General features: G+C 53.5%; 1 protein-coding gene across 13 annotated transcripts in view; it reads left to right on the top strand.

Annotated features, from left to right (window-relative positions):
• Positions 1–327: 327 nt before the first annotated feature.
• The window catches only part of CTBP2 (C-terminal binding protein 2), a 156,968-nt gene continuing 134,396 nt past the window's right edge, over positions 328–22,899 (top strand). For 3 of the 13 annotated variants that reach the window (XM_049103322.1, XM_049103319.1, XM_049103321.1), the window contains exons 1-2: positions 328–549; positions 887–1,123. The gene's annotated coding sequence lies outside the window, so the exon portion shown is untranslated. Of the gene's footprint in view, positions 550–886; positions 1,124–1,450; positions 1,598–2,680; positions 2,703–2,727; positions 2,826–15,337; positions 15,363–22,899 lie in introns of those variants that run through there. The other 10 variants (XM_049103325.1, XM_025467576.3, XM_049103323.1 and 7 more) reach the window with 8 other exon arrangements.

Here is a 22,899-nt window from a genome sequence, read left to right as displayed (position 1 = left end):
GGGGAGGCCCGGACTCCCGGCCGCCGCCGCCGCCGCCGCCGCGGGACCCCCGCCCCCGCCCCCGCCGCGGCCCCAGGGCTCCGCGAGGGCCTCCCGGGCGGGGCTCGGCCGGGGAGTGCCCGCCGCGCCCGGCCCCCTCGCCCGCCCGCCGCGCCTGTGTGCACTTTCGCGGAGCCACTAATCCCCCGAGAGAGCCGATTTGTAATGAGGAGTATCTGTAGGGGGCGAGGCCGGCCCATGTGGGGTTGTGTCATTGGTTTGCAAAGAGAGACCCCGCCTTTGCCCAAAAAAAAAAAAAAAAAAAAAAAAAGAAAAAAAAAAAGAAAAAAAAAGGAGCGAGGAGTGAGCGAGCGGCGACCCTCACCTCGCCTCCCGCCTCGCTCCTGCGCAGCCGGCGGGCACCGGGCGCCGCTCCGTTCCCTTTCTCTCCGTTTTCCGCCTCCTTCCCCGGAGGAGAAAACAAATAAAGAAGAGCAAATAGCCAGGAGGCGCGAGGCATCCAGGACGCTCCCTCCCCCGGTCCAAGTTGGAATTAGCATCCTCTCGGGGGTGAGCGCGGCGCGGCGCGGGGCGGGGCGGGCCGGGCCGGGGACCCCCAGCGCAGCCACCCCCCCTCCCCTCCCCTCGTGCGGGCGGGCGGGCGCGGGGCCGGGGCCGGGGCCGGGGCCGGGGCCGGGCGCGGAGGCTCGGGAGCCCGGTGGGCGGAGGAAGGGGGTGGGGTGGGTGGGGAAGTAGGAAGAGGCTCGGCGGCTCGGGGAGGAGGAGGAAGGGAAGGGGAGGGGTAGGGTGGGGAGGGGAGGGGAGGGGAGGGCGGGAGGGGGAGGGGCGGGAGCTGGAGAGATTAAGTTTTTGTGTGTGTGTCCCTGTGTGCGTGTGTCATTTTAAGGTGGCCCGGGAGCGGCCAGGGAAGCCGGCGGCGGCCCGAGGAGCGAGGGACCGAGCCGGGAGCCATGCCGCGCTGAGGGGGGGCCGCACAGCCGCCGCCGCCGCCACCGCCACCGCCACCGCCGCCGGGTGGGGTGGGAGGGGCGGGAGCCGCCGCCGCCGCCGCCGCCGCCGCCGCCGCCGCCGCCGCCTCCCGGGTGGGCGCCCTTCCCCGCGGACGCCGGCGGCCCGGGACCAGGTAAGAGGGGCCCCGGGGGAGGGCCGGGGCCGGGGCCGCGGCCGCCCCCGCCTCACCTGCCGCCGCGGGCTGGGGGCGCCGCGCCCGCGCCTCACTGCGCCACTCGCGGGCGGGAGGAGGGCGAAGGACACGGGGCGGCCTCCGAGGACATCTTTGCCTGCGCCCCCGGGTCCCCGCGCGGCGGCCGGGGGCGGGAGCCGGCCCGGAGGTCCCCGCCCGCCGCCCCCCGCCGCCCATCGCGCCCGCCGGCGGCCGTTCGTGCCAGGATTTTTGTTGTTGTGATGAGAGTTGATGAATGCGAAGTAGGCGGTCACCTTCCTTCCCATCAGGATTGGCAAAAAAAAAAAAAAAAAAAAAAAAAGAGAGAGAAAAGAAATCCCGAGCGCGGCGGCGTCCGGAGGGCAGCGGCGGCGGCGGCGGCGGCGTCTCGGCGACGGTTTCCTAGGCGCCCCCGGCTCCTGCTCCCCGAGGCCGGTGGGTGCGCGCGCGGGGGCCGGCGGCGACCCAGGCCGAGCGCGCGGCGCGCCGCGGGGACAATACGGCCGGATCCCCCGGGACCGGGAGTCCGAGCGCGCGGGGCCTGGGCGTGCGGGGCGGGGGCGGGGGCGGAGCGGGGTCCGCGGGGAGGCCGGGGCGCGCGCGGCTCGGGGCCCCCGGGGGAGCGGCCCCTGCCGGCCGGGGCTCCCGCGCGGCGCCCCGGGAGCGCAAGTGAAAGAAGGAGGGGAGGCGAAGTGGAACCCTTTTGTTTTGCCGGCCCCGCATTGTTGGCTCCTCCGGGCGGCCGGGCCACAGCTGCCGCCGCCGCCGCCGCCGCCGCGCCGGGCTCGGCCCGCCAAAGTGGCCGCGGGGCGGGGGCGCGGGCGCGGGCGCGGGGCCGGCGGGCGGGCGGGCGGGCGGGCGGGCGCGGGCGGGGGCCGAGCGGCCGGGGCATTTCCTCTGCCCGTCCGCGCTCCCGCGGGCACCACTTCCTCCTCGCCCGCCGCCGCCGCCGCCGCCGCCGCGGACCCGCGCTGCCCGCCTCCCCCTCCCGGGCCGCACTTTTCGGGTGGGGCGAACCAAAAAGAAAAAGTTTCGCAGGAGGGGCTGGCGAGGGCGCGCCCCGGGCGGCGGGGACCGTGCGCGGCGCAGCGACAGCCGGGCCGCCGCGGCCGCCTCCTCCTCCTCCTCCTCCTCCTCCTCCTCCTCCTCCTCCTCGTCCTCGTCCGCGGCAGGACTGACCCGCGAGGCCGAGGGGAAGCGCCTTCCTTTCTCCCGCTCCGCGCGGCGCTCCGGGGCAACTTGGGCAGAGGCGCGCGGGAGCCGGGGCGCGCCGGGGCCTTTCTCCGGCCCGAGGCCCCGCAGCCCGCGCCGCGTCCCGGCGCTCGGAGGCCGCGGGCCCGGGAGCTCGGCGCGGTCACCGGCGGCCGCGGCCAGACACCCGCGCGCACACACGCGCCCCGGGGCTCGCTCCCGGCCGCGGCGGATGGACCCGGACCCCGGGTGTGCGAGCGCGCGCCGGCGCGGGGGCTGCCCCCTCGCGACCCCGAGCGCTCGTCCCGGAGGCGGCCCGGAGCAGCAGCCGGCTCCAGGGGTCCCCACGGTTAGTGTTTTGCAGGGGAAAGGAGAAATTCTTCGTAGAAACCCCCGCTCGCTCCGCGTCCTTGCGGTGCAGGCTGTGCCGGGGGCCTCCGTCGTCATGCCGGGCTCCCTTGCCCCATCCAGGGTAAACAGATCTTTCTGGATTTTTTTTTTTCTCTCCCCCCCCCCCCCCCCAACCTCTTTTTCTTTAAAGATCGGAGATCAGGTTAAGTTCTTAGAGAGTCAGATGTGAGTGGCTTGAAGGGTATACAAGAGAATTGTATTCTATAAATATGCATTGGGAATTTAAAATGCTAAGTGCCTTATTTGCAATTCCGTTGGATATTCTAGAGACTGGTATATTTTTATCTGACATGGATAATTTGGAGGGGACGTATATTTTGGTTAGTTTACAAAGTGATTTCTGCCTCCCGACTTTGGCGACATGTATTAAACTCTCCTACTACTCTTTCAAAGAAGAGTCTCTCTATCTACTGGGTGCTTGGGTTCAAAGACGGTTTTAAAATTACCTCGTGTTCAGTACCTAAGACTGCTGTTCTGCCTCTAGGGCTCTCACAGTAGAACTAGTTAGTTTTCGTGTACTTTGGAGAATTCCAGTGTTTTGAGAATTTTTTTAAATAAAATCCTTTACATTTTGAAGTAGTGGTACTTTAAAGGATCTTGTTTTTATAGTCATTTGATTTCAAAGAGTACTTCTTACAGCAATTATAAAGTGATCTTCAAAATGCTAATTAAACACTGTAAGTCAGAGCAGCTTTAATATTGGAAGAATTTTTCTTTTCTTCTTTCTCCTTCCTTCCTTCCTTCCTTCCTTCCTTCCTTCTTTCCTTCCTTCCTTCCTTCCTTCCTTTTTTTAACTATCAGGGACTATATCCTAGAGTTGAAACACTAAAAAAATCCTTTTGTCTGCCATCAGATCTCTGAACTGCTGTGACACTCTCCTGTAAAAAAAAAAACAAAAAACCCTGGTGCCCTTTTTATTGCCCCCAAAAGAAAAGTTAATGAGATGGTAGGTTTCAAGCAAAAAAGCAGGCCCTCCTTCTTGCAAAATATGCTTACAGTTGCCATTGAAGTTGTATGTTAGCCGTGAATGCACTTGCCTTTAATGAAGCCAGTTTAATCGTTCACACTTGATCAAGTATAACAGGACCAAACAAAGGAAATAAGCCAGCATATTTCTGTAGAGCGTTGAGGGGTTTAGTGTAAGTGTTGATGTCGGGTCAGTCCCTCCCCCCACTCTGCCCCCAGTGCAAAGGAGTGAGGGTTGAAGGCAAAATGGGATTTATGGCACTGATTGGTTTTTCTGTGCCCCAGGGGTAGGGGACCCCAGTTTGTCCTTGTAGAAAGCAGTTATTAGAGGGAATTTTAAAATTTTGGCTTTGGAGCATGTTTTGAACCTGACAGGGTGCTTTTTGGTTTAATCCTTTTTCCTGTTTGGGAAGATAAGGCTAAGGGTGGGGGTTGGGGGGGGCATGTTGTCTCCCTCATTTCTAATTGTACCTTAATAAGGCTGAGTGGTGAGTGGTGTGGCTTTGCAGTTTGAGTTCCAAGCCCTGTGTTATTTATGACTTCACTTGGGATCTTTTGAAACTGGCCCTTGAATGGGTGTTCTCTTGGGGGGGAGGGGCAGAGTGAATTACCTTTTCTTAACTGTGATTTTTCTAAAAACCCTCTTTGTCCCTAAAATGTATTTCTTTGCTAAGCACAAGTTGCAACTTTTCCTGGGACTTAGTCATCAACTCGAGGAAGAAATATCTGCCAAGTGTGTCTTTTTAAGGTTAAGAAAGTAAAAAAGTTTGGCTACTTAAAAACAAACACGACTAGCCTGGTAAAAATACACCAGTGACATACTTTGTGAGATATTTTGGCCTTTTAAGACTCAGGGCACACCTGTTCCTGTCCCTACAGGGTCGAGTTTGCTTTCCTTGGCATTGTTAATCTGGTCGTGTACACAGATGAAACAGGAAAACTTGGCTATCTGTATAATCATTAACTAGCCAATCAGTTATCCTTTCAGGGAATAATTGATAACTTTACTCTCGACTTTTAAAAGCCCCCAAAAGAAATGGCATCTGTAAGTCTGGCAAGTGTTTTAAAGGGAGAGGAAACACAGCCACCACCACAACAAATAAATAAATCTACAAAATCAACCTGCAAACTCTTTCAGTGTTCAGAGTAGCTAGCTTACAAGGTCAGTAAATGATGAGTGTATAAAATCGGTACTGAACAAGCAGTGCTCGGCGTTTGAAAAGGATATTGTTGGAACTGTTTAAATACTATAGCAAAGGGAGCTCAGGATGGCTCACACCACTTGAAATCCTTGAGATTCTCGGATTAAAAACAAAAAGTGCCTGCATCTCAGGCTCGGCCCCCTCTTTGAGATCTAGCATCAGAATGCCATTTGCCAAGTCCTTTTCCTTCTTGAATCCCTTTTTGAATGCAGAGTTACACCCTTTGCTTTGAACGCTTTCTCTAAATGGAACAAATTTAAAGAGTTGCAGCAACGGTGGAATGGCCATCCCTGTTGTCATTTTTTTTTCTTTCTTTCTTTTTTTTTTTTTTTTTTAACCACTGTCACTTTAATCTAGGAGGGCTGTCATCATAATGTATGTGAGTGCAGCCTGGGTCCCTCTGTGAATAATCTTCCTATCAGTGACAAGCAGCAGGCTAAGTGTCCCGCGTCCCTGATATAGGCCACAGACCATATATTCATAAAGTACATGATCAGGAGAGGAAATTTATCTGGTGGGCAGGGCACACAACTCAGGTAATATTTCCACTGGCTGGCTGATAGTTCCATTACATAGGCCGCAACACGGTTTAGTAGTCATTAAAAAAAGGGGGAGTGCGGTTTGCGTGACCCTTTGAAGAGAAGGACTTAGCAGAAGGGACACCGTCTAGGGAAATATCTGGGTGCTTTCTCTTCCAAGATCTTCCCATGAATTACTAGCTAAGGAATGCTCGTGTGCACTACTGAAAACTTTTAGTAGGCTCATGAAAATGCTGGAATGGATATACAGTCTGAGGCCGCACTGCCTGGGTAGATGTATATCAGTTTTCTCCCTTACAGCTGGTGAGCATGTCCCAGTTCACACTGCTGCAGTTAGAGTTACAGCACACTGGGGAAGGGGGAAAACGCAAGCCTTCTCCCCACAGAGGGTCTCCAGAAGTTAATTTCATTCTTCAAGTCTGTGTTTGATGGAATATGTATCAAAGACATATGAAAGGTTTGGTTTGGTTTTAAACCCTATCTCTGGATTTGGAAAATTATACTTAATCATCGCTAAAAACTTCAGAACCATTTTCAAGGTGGTCAGTGTTTGTTTTAATCGTGATTGAATGGATGGCATCCAAAAGCAATCCATGTGACTCAAGTGATACTCACAAATTAATGTTTGGGCCAGCATCTGCAGTTGGATTTTGGATATCATTATAGATGTTTAAAGCCTAAATTTATGGCTGCACTTGGGCATTTAGGACTTCCCCAGTGAAAAGGACTTTGCACATTGTGCAAAAAAAAAGGGGGGGGATTCACAAATGAATACAGAATGTACAATAGGGAGAGAGCCAGGCTATTGTTTGTGTGGAATGTTGACAACGGGAGCCAAGGGGCAGTTAGGCCTTCATTCTTCCAACTGCTCGAGAACACAGAAACTTCAGGAGCTGCAGACAGGATGGAAACCAGAGGCACATTCATCTGTCTTTGCTTGGCATGGCAGTCTGGGCCACTGGTCTACTCCCTTTCCAGAGTTTTCTTAGAAGGTGGTCTTTTTTTCGGACTGTGGGGACCTTTGTGCGCTCTTCTCAGTAATCTGCTTTTTTGAATCAAGATTCTAAAAGCAGAGAGAAGCGTTCTTCAAAGAAAAGTGTAAAAAGCAGACTCCCCCCACCCCCAATGCAGTTTTAGGGAATCGGATTCAACCCTTACCAGAAATTGAGGCATTTGGAGTTGCAGGAAGCTGTTGTGTTTATTTTTATTACTCCTCATGTTGAAGTAGTTTTTAATCCGTTTGTAGCGTTAGGGAAAGTACAGCTAAAGTGAGTATTTGTTGAGTTTTCGCGTTTGGTTGTACGGCCACTGCCTTTTCTGAAAACCCTCTTCTGTATGCATCTTTCTCCCCATTCACAAAGCCCTCCTGCCTCCAAGTGACAGCTGAGGTTCCAGAGCGGAGCCAACTCTGTAGTTCAAGTGACAGGCATTACTGTGCCCTTTCTCCTTTGCCCCTACCCTAAGTGGAATCCGTATAGACATTGACTACCATTGAGGGCTGATACCTGTTGGGATTTTATCGAGGTACACTTGGCTAAACCTGGGGGGCCAGTTGACCTTTCCATCCGTATCAAGCCTCTCCTATCCCTCCTGGAGTTATTTCAGAGATGATCTGTTTTAACTGTTTCTATAACTAAATTTAACAGATGGTTGTCAAAAGTTGGCTTAATGTTCACAAAAATTCTGATAAAACTGTTGGGTTCTTATTCATGGGGCAAGTGATGCTTTTGATTTTATGAGGAATTGGGACTTCTATCCTGGATAATAACAGAGCCTTCGGTTTTTCTCGGTGGTATTAAGAGGATGTTAATCCCCAATAGCTGTTGTTGTCTGAACTTGGTGTGCCGGACTTTGTTGTTTTTGGGGAGTCCAAAAAAGTCAGAGGGGGGGTTGGAAGGTGGGGGAGGGCAGTGCTTTTCATCCGTTTGGTTCTTAAAATCTTTCCCACTTGTAAAATGCAAAAAAAAAAAAAAAATGCACCTTCCTTTGTGTTGTTGCTTTAACTCCCTTCAAAAGCAATCTATTGATCAGCAGAAATGTGCTTTTTGCATTAAAATAAGTCCTTAATTATGACTTGAAAGACACTGTTACTGGCTTGAAGATTGATTGGAAATAGTGGCAATATTTCTGCCTCTCATCCCAGCCTACTTCGTGGCAGGGAGTGGAAGGGCCTTTTTTAAAAGATGTGTTAACTTAGGTGGCGAGCGGGTTCTTCTGCAGCGCCGAGGCTAGCCAAGGGGTTGTAAACTCACTGCTGTGTTCCAGCCAGGCCTGAAATCTGGCCTGCAGCAATCTGTCCAAGCCCAGGACAAACAAAAACTTCATTATGGTGTCAAGGAGTCCCAGGAAGTTTCTTTGGAAGGAACTGTAGACCAAGACCACAGAGGTCAACTTCTCTGGCCTAGTGGGATGTTTCCCTCCAGTATGGCAACTTGAAAAGCCTTCCTCATGGTGTGGCCTCTCAGAGAGCCCGTAGAGAGAGGAGTAAATGGCCGGAATCAACCTGGAAGTGCTCCTAGTGTGCCTGCCCCAGGTGTGTGGGAGGGGTACTGAAGAACAACAGGTGAAGTTCCTTTGCTGTAGGGGGGGTGTGAGGCCAGGAGAGGGTTTGTGCACCTTTCCTGTTGAATGAGCTCTGTCTGGGACTTTATTCTTTTGTTGATGGATGTCTTTAGTGTGGTAGGCCTAGAAGCACAGAGGCATAGTTTATACTTTGCGTATTCAGCCCCAGGTGGGCCTCAGGAGGGGGTGGGGACAGTGCTTTTTTGGATGGTGGAGAGCCTGTGGCATGTTGCAGCTCCCAGGCGGTGCCAGCAGTGAGCAAGGGAGGGCTCTCAAGAGCTCTTGACACCCTGTCCAGGAATTGTTGAGGGGACTGGGAATGTTCCCCTCAGATGTACCTGATTCCTTTTTCTCTGCGCTTTCTGGTTTTGGGCTAGAAGTCCCTCCAGGAGGGCAATGAATAAAGAGTATATGTTTTGCTGTACGGATATCAGTATGCACATAGAAGTGCCTACAAGTAGAATCTCATAATGTTTTTGATCTTAAAACCATTTCGCAGTCATTAATCTTCACGAGGCTCCTGCGGGCTAGGTAAACAGAGCAGCAGAGCAATCGCTGTGTTGCCCGGCGCAGAAGTAGTGGATCACCTCCCCCCACTCCAAGGAGGCTGGTGTCGGCCTCTGGTTTCCGTGGGGGGGGCCCCGGGAACCCCCGCGTTCCGCCCAGACTGACCACAGGGCGACTTCCTGTCTCCTGCCTGACCTCCTGATGCGGGGAGGGCCCGGCTGGGCCGGCGCGAGGCCTGGCCGCCGCACCTGGCCGCCCGCCGCACCTGGCCGCGCTCTACCTGAGGGGCGGGGCCTGGCCGCCTTGCCCCGCGCGCGCCCCGCCTGGCGGCGCCTGCGGTTCCGGGGTGCGGGACCCCCTGACCTGGGCGCCCTGACCTCGGGGCCCGGCCCGCCCCTCCCGGCCCGCGCACCTGTGCCCCCGCCCCGCACCTGCGCCCCCCCCCCCCGCCCCCGTGACACCCCCGGAAGCGCCCCTCCCCTGGCGCTGGCCCTTTCACTTGTAAATGCAGCTGTTTCCCGCCGTGGGGAAGCCTTGGAGAGGTGCGAGAAATGGCCCGGCCCCCCGGGCCCACTTCCTCCTTCCTCCTACAGGCCATTGTGTGGGGTCCGATCCCGGGCGGCGGGGGTCCGGGCCGACACCGCCCACACCCGCTGGGCCGTCTCCCCCGCCCCCCCCCCCCCAGGCTCGGAGCCAAAGCAGGTACCTGGCAGGACCGAGCCCGAGACCCCCACCCCCAGCCCCCCAGCGATCGTAGGCTCCAGGGATCCCAACCTGGGGTCTCCTTGGTCCTGTCTGCCCCCCCTGCTCTGCGGGGGGGCCCCCAAGGGGCCAGGCAGGTCGCTGGTTCAGGGCAGTGGCCACATCCTTGCCACTTGGCTGGCTGAGCACAGGTCCCCTGGAAGGTGCCGGCTGTCCCTCCTCTTGGAACCTTCCAGTCTGGGTGTTTTACTTGTGCTAGCAATTGCGCGGTGGTCGTTGCTGCCTGGAGCCGCGAGGGCCACGCAGGCCTTCCTCACGATTTACATCCAGGACAAGTGACCTTGCCCGGCTTGTCACACTGCAGCCCCCTCCAGTGAGTGTAGCCGGTGATGGCCTGGGGCTTTTACAAACTTTGCACCTCTCTTCTTGCTGGAAGAAGCTCTGTGTGTTTGACCCTTCCTCTCCTGCCTGGCTTTAATTTGAAACTCCGTCCACCCAGGCCCTTTAAATAGTACCCTTATTTTTAAGGTGACCTTAGAACTGCAGTTTCATTGAGCATTTACTTAATATCTTTGTTTACTCCTTCACTTGGTGTATGTTGCCATCAATCTTGACGGTGAGGTTGGGCGATAGCAGCCACAAAAGGCCCTTGGGCGACTTGCCTGTCATCCCCTGCCCCAAGCGGCAGAGCTGGGACTCGAACTAGGCTGGGCCATTGGCGGTGGGGTTCAGGCAGGATTCCTTGGCAGACGAGAACCTCCTCCTGTGTTGTTGGGAGCCTGTCTTGTCACCTTGAGAGCAGAGGGGAAGTGAGAATTCAGGCTTACCCAAATCTGGCGTGTTCTCCCCAGGATTCACATGAGCTTCTCAGAAACAAACCTCTTTCTCAGGCCCGGGGTGACTTCCAGATCACATGGGGCTATGAGAAGTCTGGCTTGTTTTAAATTTCCGTCTTTGATTAGTGATCTTTTGTTAGGATCTCACAATCTAATGCCAGGGAGGAATTTCTAGATAGTTTCCTGGACTAGGCCTGTTTCAAATTCCCTACACTTTTTGGGTTAATGAACAGCATGGCTCCTGATCAGAAGCCTCAGGCAGGCTTAGCAGTCAGGGGCCCCCCGTTGGATGCGTGGGGGGAGCTCTGCCCTCGGGATCACAGGCTCTGTGTGTAGGCGGAGAGCAGGCATCCGGAAGCACCTCAGGAGCCAGGCACAATGCTGTTGCTCCAGCCACGTTCCTTCTCTCCCGGGTAGAAGTGAGGGTGGTGGTTTACCAGTGAAGAACCCCGCCAGTCAGGAAGGCTGAGTAACCAAGGGAGCCGGAAGTTTAGTTTCCCGGTGCATCTTGAGCTGGTGTCTCTGTAATTGATTGAGATATTTGGCTTTTGGTTGGGACTTGGGTACAGTTGGGGATGGCTTTGCCATGATAGCCAGGTTAGACCCCTTCTGTGCTCTCAAATCTCATTTTCTCCCTTGCTTCCTTCTGGGTGTCTGATGGAACCACCCCACCTCCTCCCAACACACACACACACACACGCGCACACAGACACACACACACACACACACGGATTATGTGGATAGCTTTTACAGTGCTTAGGGTTTTTTTGTGGTAAAATTGGATTTGGTGGCCACATTTCTTTATCAGACTCAAATGTCCCAAGTTTGTGGTCTAGGTTAGTGATCTCAGAGTTTTTTTTAAAGCCAGTCCCCCTTCCTGGTGTGTGCCCCTTTGGTGGTGGGGAGGGGCTGGAGGTGGTGGGTGGATGCTCCCTTCCCTCACTGTACTCTGGCTGCTGCTCACTTTCCAACTGGATTCATTATGCCATGGAGTTGCTTTCTGTGTTCGACACAGGGGCATCTGGGAAGAGAGGCAGGAAAGATGGGGAGGATTTCACCTAATTGGAATAGTCTGTTTGCACCATTCCTGTAAAAACCGGCCAGAAACTTGATTCTGCTGGGTAAACCTCCTTTGGGTTGCTGCCCTGCGTTTGTGTTGGCCTTAGAAAGGAATTTGAAATCATACTCCGGAACAAAAGGAGCTGCCTTCTTTTCAAAGAGTCTATCAGAGAACTGAAAGGGAATGACACAAAGTTGGGTGTGTCCTGAAATCTGGAGAGGAGCCTGCTTGGGTGATTAACTCACCTGAAAGGCACCCAGAGCAGGTGACGCGAGAGGGCTGGCTGACCTTGGCTTCCTGCAGGGTAAGGTCCCCACAAGGTGGAGATTTTCCTGAAAAACAGGCTTTCCTTTACTTTCCTACTCTTCCTTTCACCAACATGTGTGTGCTTGGGAAATCCCTGACATCTTTGCTGGTGCTCCAAGGCCCCCTGTGGGGGCTGCGGGTGGTCGGGGTGGTGGTGGGGGTACCCCGCAAACACCCCGTCTCACTCAGCTCTTGGGTTTGGCCTGGTCTAGAGGGCTGAGGGCAAGGCCAGGAAGCAGGGGGTGTCTCTTGATCAGCTGGTCCCATTAGCCACAGAGTGCTGGCTCAGCTCTAGCTTAGGTAGTGATTGTATTATTTCTATTTTAAGTCCTCCATGTGGTTTTCAGACAGGTCTCCATTGGGCTTCACTCCCCACCGCAGTGGGCGGTGGGGCTTGGTCAGACACCTGGATGGGACAGGAGCAAGGGAAAGAAAGGCTGCTTCGGGCTACACTGCCTGGAGAGTGGACGAGGCTGGGGCGTCAGGCATCCACGCATAGATGACACTCCAATCGATGTCCCTTGTAGCTATGTCAGCCTTTGCTGGCTGGTCCCCCCCCCCATATGCAGGTTCTTGATGGGAGCCGGGGGTCATGGGTGGCCTCAGAATCCGCCTTTGGATCTGTGCTGTAGAAGGCGTGTGTGTCCCTGTGTGTGTCAGGGGTCCCTGGCTCTGCAGAAAGGCCCCTAAGCTTGGCATCCAGGTACCTCTGGCAGGACACAAGGGCCATCTGATTAGTGCCCCACATGCCCGTGTTGATGCCCTGGTGAATACACCAGGTTTCCCGAGACCCGATTTTTCTCTGCCTTGGCCTCTGTGCAGAATAATGTTTATTCTCCAAGATGCTCGTTGCTTTTCCGACAGGGCTGAGGATTTTTTTTTTTTTTTAAATATACATCCTTTCTTCTCATTTCTCAACTAAGCCTGGGATTAAGAACGTGGCTTCAACTGACAAAAGCCAGGAGATTTCAGAATTAAAGTTGGAATTCTATCTGTAATGATGTCTTCCTGAGTATTTAAGGAGGACTTTGAACCGTGGGTAATTTTTTTTTTTTCTCCTTCCTGAACTGGCCAGATGTGCTCCAAGTAGTAGGCAAAGGAAACAGCTCCACACAATTTGAGTTTTCTTGGTGATAATTGTGAGCTTGCCTTATTTGAGTCTCCCGGGTCCCAGAAGCACGAAGGGAGAGGCTTGGGACTGGCCGTTGTTTGGGTTGTGTTCTTACTGTGTGTGTCACATGGGGCCTGAGAGCTTCGAAGCTGGCCCCCCTCCCCAGCTCAGCCAAACCACTTGAAACGCACTTTGCCAGTATAACTCTAGTTCTTTAAAACGTTTCTCCACCAGAGAGATTAAAAAGTTTTTTTTTTTTTTTTTTTCCTTTTGTGATTCTTTTCATCATCTGGGGCAGCAGCAGGCAGGCTGGGGGCATGGAGGGAGAGAGAGACTGGTGGGAGTCGGGTCTGGGTTCTCTGTTAGTGGGGGAGGGACGGCGGGGTCAGTGCCGGGACCACTTTAGGCCTTGCCTGTAGGGGGGAGTTTTACAACCTGGTGATGATCACCTGGCATGGCAGGCTCCAGGGTCAGATCCAGAAGCTGTGCCCTGGGCCATCCCAGAAGCCCACTTCAGAGTACACGCAGGGTGACCTGTGTTCTCCGCCCGTTCCCTCTGGCGAGGGAGAGGAGAGGCCCTATGGAAAGATCGGGAAGTGAATGTCTTCCTTCCCAGACTGATGCTGGGCCCTAGGAGAGCCACCCCTGACCTCAAGACCTTAGAATAGGCAACAAGATAAATCCGTACTCACCCCCCGAAGAGGCATCAGATTGGACAGCTCAAGGAAGTGTGTGGCAAAGGAGGGAGGGAAAGTTGCCTGATTATATTAGGAATCTTCTGAGGCCTTGGAGAGGACCTCTGTCTCTGAGTCTAGAATGAAGGTCAGAATTGTAAACTGCTTAGAATAGGCCTGACATATCATGGATATTTGTGTTAACTTTTTATTTTTTATTTTTTTATTTTTATTTTTTTTTAAGATTTATTTATTCATTCGGAGAGAGCGAGAGAGAGGCAGAGACACAGGCAGAGGGAGAAGCAGGCCCCATGCAGGAAGCCTGATGCGGGACTCGATCCCGAGTCTCCAGGATCACACCCCAGGCTGCAGGCGGCACCAAATCGCTGCGCCACCGGGGCTGCCCAACTTTTTAAAAATAAATAACTGCTTCTGTCCCGAGGTGCTGTATGCCCACTGGAGCAGGTTCCTCATGCGTCCCTCACATGGACTGGGTAGAGATCACAGAGTCCTGACCTTGGGAGTGGAAAGAGGGGTTCCCCTTGGGTGTTGGGGGACAGGAGAGAAGGCTTCCTGGGCTTTGAGATGGGGCTTGCTAGTCACAGATGTCAGGCCATGTCCTAGGGGCCATGTGCTAGGGGAGCAGTCCTATAATGGATGGGACACCCTTTGCACAAAAAGGAAGGGTGAATTTTATGGAGCCTGGTGAAGTGTTGGGTGGAATGGGTATGTAGTGGATCCTGTTGAGGCTTGGAGATCCAAATCCTTACGCTGTTAAAAAAAAATACAGGGATATGGGGGTCGTGATTGGTTAGGTTAGGGAGCAACCCATCGTCTCCATGATTCCTGGGGCCAGAGTGATGCTCTGAAAACCAGTTGTTTTTAGACTGGAATGTTCCTCTGTATTAGGTCACTGAGAAAGGCCCAGAAAAATATTTACTTTCCATTTAAGAGCTACTTGCCCTTACCAGAGAAGGAAGAAAGAGTCGCGTTGGGTGCTGCCTACCTCTGCATGAGGACGGCTTGCAGGGGAGGTTGGGGGCCCCTGCTCCAGCTGCCCTGGACAGGTGGCCCCGCTGGAGAGCCAGCCCCATGTGTAAGCACCACTGAGTGCTCCGCACCTTCTCTACAGAGTTGATGGGGCACAGTGCCCGTGGGCCCGGCTGGCCACGTTCTAGGGGAACCTGTGTAGGAGAAGGCACAACGGTCAACCCCCTTCCCTGCAAGCATTTGCCTTCACGTGCTCCCATCCGATCTCTAGGTCCCGCGTGGACAGTAGGAGGGTCATGCCGGTCCCAGAGAATGGCTTTGTCGGGGTTGCCTTCTTGGCAGCGGTGGACACGGCGGTCAGTAGCAGCTCTGGTGACCGGCCCAGGTCCCGCTTAGTGACCAGTTTGCTGCTTGGTGTTTCCCGACCGTGGCCCTGAATATAGGATGGTACTTGGTCATCTGCTCCCAGGGCGGTCATCCGCTCTCAGGGACTGACCCGGTGCCCACTGCCCAGGTGCGGTGCGGGTGTGCACATGACCACCCGGACCACCCGGACCACCCGGCCCGTGCTCTCGTTCTGCACTTCGTGTTGGGCTGCAGGTTTCGAGTAGTAGGGTCCTGTGAGTATGAAATGGTGAAGGGGGTCCCTGGGTGGGGGGGACTATGTTCAGGAAGATGTCCTTCTGGTCTTGGAAGGAAGTTTGTTGCCTTCAGGGCAGGTGGGTCATTTTTTATGGACTTTGGGCTCAACTTGTGCCATTAAAAAAAAAAAAAAAAACAAACCTCACTTGGAAAGCAAGATGATCCTTGAAAATGCCCTTAAGAGGCATCCGGTGCTGGAATGAGAGAGCATCTTGGAGGTCAGGGGCCGAAATGTCATATGTCCATGTTTGCAGCTCCTGGGGAGTGGTGTTCAGTGCCCTAAAGGCTGATACGCGTGGGAAGTGCTCGGATGCCATCCCTGTAAAACATAAAGTTGGAAGTAGGGGCTCTCCTGAGATCCCGGAGAGGTCTTGGTGCCCAGCCCTGTTAACCGAAGTGCCTGCACTCCTCCGCCCGCCACACCGCACCCCACCCCACCTCAGGCCCTGCTCCGTTCTGCCCCTGGAGGGGAGGCCAGGGATCCAGTGCGTGCGTTTAGAGGTAAGAAGCTGGCTGTGGGCTTGGTGGTTTTCACATGAGTGATTCGTGCCCTCCCCGGGGAGGGCCTGCGCCTAGGTGGTTTAAGAGGGTGGCCTCTGGAGCAGGGCTTCTCTGGGGCACACCTGGCCAAGAGTCTGTCTCCTGGAGCTCCACCCAACACACCGTGGGAGAAGCTCCAGATGGGGCCAGAACATCTGTATTTTTAGCAAACTGGTCCCTGTGGTTCATAGTGCAGCCAGCCCAGAACCTGCCAACTGTACACAGACCCTTTTTCTTGAAAAACAAACCACTCCCCACCACACATCCATATACTTGTGTCTAGTTATTGAACATTTGGCACGACAAATGATTGAAAGATTTTATATGTCTTGAATAACCCCCTCCCCCTCAGAATCTGAATGAATAGATTTGGAAATGGAAATATGGATTTCTGCCCAACCAGTCTTTTTTTTTTGTTGTTTAAAAGGGATTCACCACTCCCTAGAACAGCACCAGGCTTTCCTAGGGATGGACGGGAAATTCTGCAGGTACCTGTTACTAGGGGAGCTGGTTCCATACACAGATGGATGCACTTGACCCGTAGGGGTTATTTTTATTTTTTTAAAGATTTTATTTATTTATTCATGAGAGGCACAGACACAGGCAGAGGTTGAAGCAGGCTCCATGCAGGGAGCCTGACGTGGGACTCGATCCCGGAACTCCAGGATCATGCCCTGAGCCAAAGGCAGGTGCTAAACCACTGAGCCACGCAGGGATCCCCTATTTTTTTTTTTTTTTTAAGATTTTATTTATTTATTCATGAGAGACAGAGTGAGGCAGAGACCCAGGCAGAGACAGAAGCAGGCTCCCTGCAGGGAGGCCAATGTGGGACTTGATCCCAGGACCGCGGGATCATGCCCTGAGCTGAAGGCAGATGACACTCAATGCCTGAACCACCCGGGCGTCCCCAATACCTATGCTTTCGACCAGTCAGCAGAGTTCACTGAGGGGGCTGGGCTGAATGTCACAGCATGCTAGCCAGGGGAGAAACTTTTTGCAAATTAAATTTCAGTCCAGTCTGAGTCACTTTTTAGGGAAGCACCCTCTGGAATTCTGTGTCCACAAGTCCAAGACGGGTGCGGCAACTTTCAGGGTGGCCTGTGTGAGCGTGACGAGGGGACCCGTACCACCAGGTGCGTGTATGTCCTTATGCGGGTGAACAAATCAAGCTCCGGGTGCCGATGGCATCATTTCCCTGTGTTGCCAAACCCAGATTTGGGAGCAGCACTTTCTGTTTTAGAAATGTAAGTAAACACATTTTTGTGGCAGATCCTTTTTATCTTGATCAGTGAATTTATTAATTAGTAGGCTTCACTTGAGGCTGGTAGCTTATGTTTTCCATATAGATGACAACCCACCTTTATTCTGTTTGTAGAAACTCCTTATCATACGCGAGCTTACTTTGTTTTTAGTAACAACCCTGATAGGAGATAGTGAGGAGGTGTGGTTACTTTCCACTTGTGGAATCCCCAGAGGGGGTCTCGGGAAGCCAAGCAGATGGGCTCACAGTTCATAAATGGTAGAACTGGGTCTAACCTGCCTCTTCTCTCTCTTTTTTTTTTTTTTTTTTAAGATTTTATTTATTTATTTATGAGAGACACAGAGAAAGAGAGAGAGAGAGGCAGAGACACAGGCAGAGGGAGAAGCAGGCTCCACGCAGGGAGCCCGATGTGGGACTCGATCCCAGGTCTCCAGGATCAGGCCCTGGGCTGAAGGCGGCGCTAAGCCGCTGAGCCACTAGGGCTGCCCCTAACCTGCCTCTTCTCTACCGATACTGAGCTGCCTGAAGAGTGGCTTTCTATCCAAATACCCCAACTCTTTTTTTTTTTTTTTTAAGATTTTACTTATTTATTTGAGAGAGAGTATGCACACGTGTGCATGGGGTGCATGAATGGGAGGGAGGTGGAAGGGGAGAGGGAGAAGCAGACATTTCACTGAGTGCAGAGCCCAATGTGGGGCTTGATCCCAGGACCCTGAGATCATGACTTGAGCCAAAGTCAGGTGCTTCACTGACTGAGCCACTCAGGCGCCCCTCAGATAACCCGACTCTAAGGATGAGGGTGTGTGTACAAATTTAAAGGCAGGGTAGGGGTGTGGGTAAGTCCACCCAGTTTGCAGAGTCTGGAGCCTTTGGCATGAGTTCTAGGTGCTTGTTTCAAGGTGAACTTGAGGGACATGCATGGTGTCCTCAGAGGAGTGATTTACGGGGCCTCTTAACTCCTTGAGCTGAGGTTAGGTCGTTAACTGGTCTTGAGCAGAAAAGATCGACCCTTTCTGGTTTAGGTAACTGCTTTCTGGGGGAAGTTTGGGATACCCTTTGAATTGCACACAGAGACATTACTTTGAGAGAAATTCTAGCCATTACCTTAACCGTTAGTTACCTGGCCGAGTGGCACAGGGATAGATGTCTGGGGCCACAGGTTAAGAGACCTCCAACTCTGCTTGAATATGAGAAGTGGATTTGGGTCCTAGCAGTTCCTTTTAGGGCTGCTTTTGGACTTGGGTTAGCAAAGAAATGACTTTATGATTTATGGTGTTTATGAAGACTAGCGTACCTATCTGTTTTCATATAGACATCCTAATAGAGATTAAATATAAAATAAAGCAGAATGCATGAACAAACATATTCCCATAAGCAATATTGTAGTGTTAGGCAGTGTAATTACGTTTTGTACACTTCCCAATTAAGCAGTTATGCATTACTGGAAAAAAACCACCTTTAAGAGATTTAGGAAAGCTTTATAATTTTGTAGATCAAATAAAAATAGATGTATCATATTTTATGCATAGGGTTTAAAATTTTTACACTATATGATAAAGGAACTCAGTTTGGATTGATTTGTGGAAATTTATGCAGTGACACGGAAATGAATTTGCTTTTTCTGAAAATGGCCTGTTGAACAAAAATCTGCTTCTTCAGCAAATACAGCTCCTACTGTGTGCCAGCCTCCAAGCAGGAGCAAGGAGGGTTTATCCTGAGGTTCAGCAAAGCCGTGGTGACCATGAAAGAGCTGGAATGGGCTCAGGATGCTGCATCAGTGCATGGGCGGAGGGTAGGTCATTCCTGGGCTGAGGCCCCAGGGAGGCTGGCCCGCTGGAGGAATTAAAAGACATTTGTAGTGCTCTCTGACCACTGTAGACGTGCTGTGTAGAGCTTAAGAACATAACCTCCAGGGGTACCTCAAGTGGCTCAGTTGGTTAAGCATCTGCCCTAGGCTCAGGTCATGGTCCTGGGGTTCTGGGATCGAGCCCCACATTGGCACCAGGGAGCCTGCTTCTCCTTTTCCCTCTGCCTGCCGCTTCCCCTGCTTGTGCGTGTTCTCTCTCTCTCTCTCTCTCTCTCTCTGTCAAATAGATAAATAAATCTTTAAAACAAACAAACATATGTGGACTTCCGGTCCCAGGACACCAGCCCCCTGGTGAAATCCTTGGGAAGTGACCCCACATATGTGCCTGAATGTCTTCACAGTGGGCCGATGGGTGCTCAGGGAATCTGTGAGGGTTAAACGACTTAAAGTATGGCAAGCCCTTGACATGCACCTTGAGGAAGATCTCCCATGTGGGCATTATTACTATTCTTTTTTTTTTTTTTAATTTTTATTTATTTATGATAGTCACAGAGAGAGAGGAGAGAGAGAGAGAGGCAGAGACACAGGCAGAGGGAGAAGCAGGCTCCATGCACCAGGAGCCCAATGTGGGATTCAATCCCGGGTCTCCAGGATCGCGCCCTGGGCCAACGGCAGGCACCAAACCGCTGCGCCACCCAGGGATCCCCTTACTATTCTTATTCGTAGTCGGAGCAGTAGTAGTTATTGGAGTTGGAGTAGAGAGAATGAAGTGTGGTGGGAAGGACTCTGGGTCTGAAGAGGCAAAGAGAGGGCCCAGAGGGTTGTGGGGTGGCCCTGAGTTCAGATCAGTTTCGCCAGGCATGGCCTTTTAGGGCAATGTCGAGGGTGGAGGAGCTGTCAGAAGAGTGTTTGGTACTCAGACTAATAGGCCCAGGTGCCTGATGGGTGGTGGATGGAGGGGGGGGACGGTGGGTCAAGTACTTGGGCTACATATATGGTAGGTCACTCGTTGGGGGTCTGCTCAAGTCCTTGGGCTACGTGGTGGGTCAGTCATCCTTTCCACCCAGCTTATGTTACACCAGAGCTTGAGTGTCTGTTTGACTCTGAGCTCCTGGACATGAGCCTGCTGTGTCCCTCCACAGAGAAGCCCAGGTGCCAGGATAGGGCTGAAGGCTATTTTGTCACTGTCTCTTTATCTTCTGCCCCACACCGGTCATCTTCAGGGGCAGGGGTGGTGGTGATCCTGTTTAACGAAGGAATAGCAAGGGAAAGCTCTGGTCTTGCCCTGGCTCTGATCTTGAGTGACCTCCAGGGCTACTCTTCTCTCCTTCAGTGGGGGATCCCTGGCTTCTCTGGATTGAGGCATGCTTGCAGTCCCAACACCTACTGATGGGGACTTGTTGGGCTGGGTGTGGCCTCTGGGGGCTCTCAGAGGGCCATGGCCTTGCCCGTGCATGCACGTCCCACGCTGCCCCAGGATGATTACCACGGGTGGGGCCACGGGTAGCCTGTCCATTCCTGGCTTGATCGGATGGGTTTGCAGTTAGATTAAAGGGACTGAGACGAGGCTGCCTGGGATGGAGGAGACTGCAGGGGCAACCAAGGAAGGGTACTTGAGGGGAGTGTCATTTCTCCTTTCCTGGCTACCGAGCTGCTGGAGGTAATGAAAGGGTCTCCCCTGACAAGATTGTGTGACGTGCAGCTGAGTTTCAGAGACGCTCTCTGGAGACGTCGACACTCTGCTGGGTGTTGGGATTGGGACGGAGGTGCCTTCCTGGGGAGAGAGCTGGAGGCTGAGGTCACCGCCTGGGACTACAGGGGAGGATACCTTGTTTTATTATTTGTTTTGGTCCTTCGTGGGGATCGATGTTTAGAAACTTTCACACAGGTGTAATTTCCATAAAGCTCCGATTCACCCTTTCCACCTGCAGTCCTGCAAGTTTTGACAAAAGATATGTAAACATCAAGTGGCTGCAGAACCAGTTCCATCACCAAGGAAAGTTGTCCCATGCCCTTTGGTAGTTATGTCTCGCCCCTGCCGGCCACTGATGAAATCGCCCCTTTTTGTCGGCAGAAAGACCAGCCTAGGAAGTTTGGGGAGGTAGGCACCGGTGTCCTGTGAGGCGCCGGGATTTCCCAGGACATCCAGGGGTCTCACTTGGCTCAGGGGGACTTCTCCAGTCCCAGCAGGTAGACTTGCTTGGGTGTGGCAATGCCCGTGCCGTCCCAAAGAAGCCCAAGACTTCAGCATTTAGCTGGATCAAAGGCCAGTCCCTGTAGTTGGAATCTTGTCTTTTCTCTGCCCAGAGGGGCTGGTTCCAAAGCCATACATACAGGCCTGGGTGCTTTCTCAGGCCATTGTCCCCGGGCTTCCTGGGGACACGCACGTAACAGCTGCTCACCCTCCTCCACACAATGTCCTGCCAGCCCTTCTTGGAAGGTGTCCGGAGACAGGTGCTTCTCTATCCACCCAGGCTGCTGGCTCCAGGTCCAGAGGGATCGCGAGTGACCACCACGTCACTGGCTGCTTCCTCCTTTCTCCTCCTTGGGGGAAGTGGCTTTGCAGCAAGCAGGCAGTGTGGCCATTCGGTGTTCTGTGACTCCAGGGGGCATGGGGCAGCAGTGGGGTGCCCTCAGGTTCCCGTTTGCCTTCCTGCAGGCAGAGGCCAACCAGGCCACCACCTTCCTGTGGTCAAGAAGGGCGGCGTGGGGGAAGCCTGGAGGGACCAGAGGGCTTTCCGGTGGGAAGGTCAGCAGCTGGCGGATCCAGCAGTGGACCACCCGCTCAGCGTCCCACCCTAGTACCTGCACCCCAGGGTCAGGGTCTCCCTGATGACGGGTGCTTAATGAGGTGGGGCTGGACGGGCTGCAGAGCATTCCCTGTCACTGCATGGGCGCCGACATCGACTCGCTTTCTTCATAGTATTTAATATTCTCCTGTTTCCGTTCAGTTGGGGGGGAGTTTTATGAAATGAATCTGGGAGTTTTTAAAAGTGCTAGCTGGGGATTGCTGCATTTATTGACTTTTCTGATGGCTGCTGGAAATGTCTTCAGTGCTGGTTCTGTCTTCAGTGCCTCCCTGCCAGGGCCCAGCTCTGAGGGTGGGAGAACGCGCTGCTCGAGCCAGAGTGGCTCACGATGCTTCCTGGGTGTGTTAGGAAACCCCCTGAAGCCTGTGAGCTCAGACTGAACCTGACCTTGGTCCTGGCCTGAAATTCATGTCTGGCCTGAAATTCATGTCTAAGCATCCTTGGCCTCTTGGTGGGTGGTCGTGTATGGGCTACCATTCAGGGAGGTAGCAGATGGAGGTGCAGACACGTGCATATGGGACTTTGGGGGGCTTCTCAGTGCAAGGAGACTGGAGCCAGGGTCAGTAGCAGAAAGGTTGGCATTCCGTGTCCCCGGGAGGGCTTCAGAGGCCAGTGGGACAAGGGCTGTTTGAACTGGCGTCCGGGACCTTGAGCAGAAGTTGTCTGTATGCGGCCACCAGTCCACTCTGGCCATGGTGATTTTGGAGGAGTCGCTTCTACCCACAGGCAGGGGGAAGGCCCAGATTCCCCCAGCCTGGAGAGCCTGCGGGACCTGGCTGCTGTGAGGTGCCCGGGCACATACCGCCAGACAGCCTTGTGACACCAGTTCCCTTGCCTGAACCTTGCCAGGGGGAAGAAACTTGCTCAGAGGCTGGAGTTTCTTAGGGCAAAAGTTGAAAGCACAGAGATAAGAGAGAAAAGTGTTTTATGGTCCGAAGGGTGTCAATAAGCATCTGCTGTGCTATGCACAGCAATCAAAGCTTTTCGTGTGGCTGTGGTGCCCTGCTGTGACCACAGTAGGACCGCGGTTCCAGGCAGCCCAGCTCCTGCTTCTGTCCTGCTCTCCGGATGCCTTCTGTCTCCACAGGGCAAATTCTAGGTGAGAAGCCGCTCCCTTGGGTGGATCCTAAAATTCCAGCTGACTTGGAAGGAAGTGAATGGGGAGCCACTCTGCTTTGCCTGAGGGGTGAGCAGCTTGCTGTTATTGTATGCCCAGGCCCAGCTGGAAAAGAAAGAGAACATTCTTGAGGTGTGCACATTGTCAAATGACTCTTTCAAAGGGAGCCAGCTAAGAAGGGCCTTTGCCTGCGCTCAAGAATACTAGAAATACATTCATTTGGTAGATAAATAAGAATATAGCTGCTTTTTGTTGAGTGCCAGGAATGGGCCAAGGAGGACAATATAAAAATAAATGGATCTGGTGCATCCCTAATAATACAGCTAAGTGCCTCTCACGGGCTGGGTGTTCTTGAGTTGGGTTAGGCTCGGGGCAGCTCGGTGGCTTGCAGGGACACAGTTCTTGGTGACAGCTGCTGCACAGGAACCTCAGGGGGAGTTGGGACCAAAGCCCCGTCCTTTGCAGAGCTAACCGTCCGAGTGAGCCTGTGGATGTGCACTAGT

Source organism: Canis lupus, chromosome 28, assembly GCF_003254725.2.
Source record: "Canis lupus dingo isolate Sandy chromosome 28, ASM325472v2, whole genome shotgun sequence".
Taxonomy (NCBI): Eukaryota; Metazoa; Chordata; class Mammalia; order Carnivora; family Canidae; genus Canis; species Canis lupus.
The sequence above is the reverse complement of the archived record's forward strand: the minus strand, read 5'-3'. Positions and strand labels throughout refer to the sequence as shown.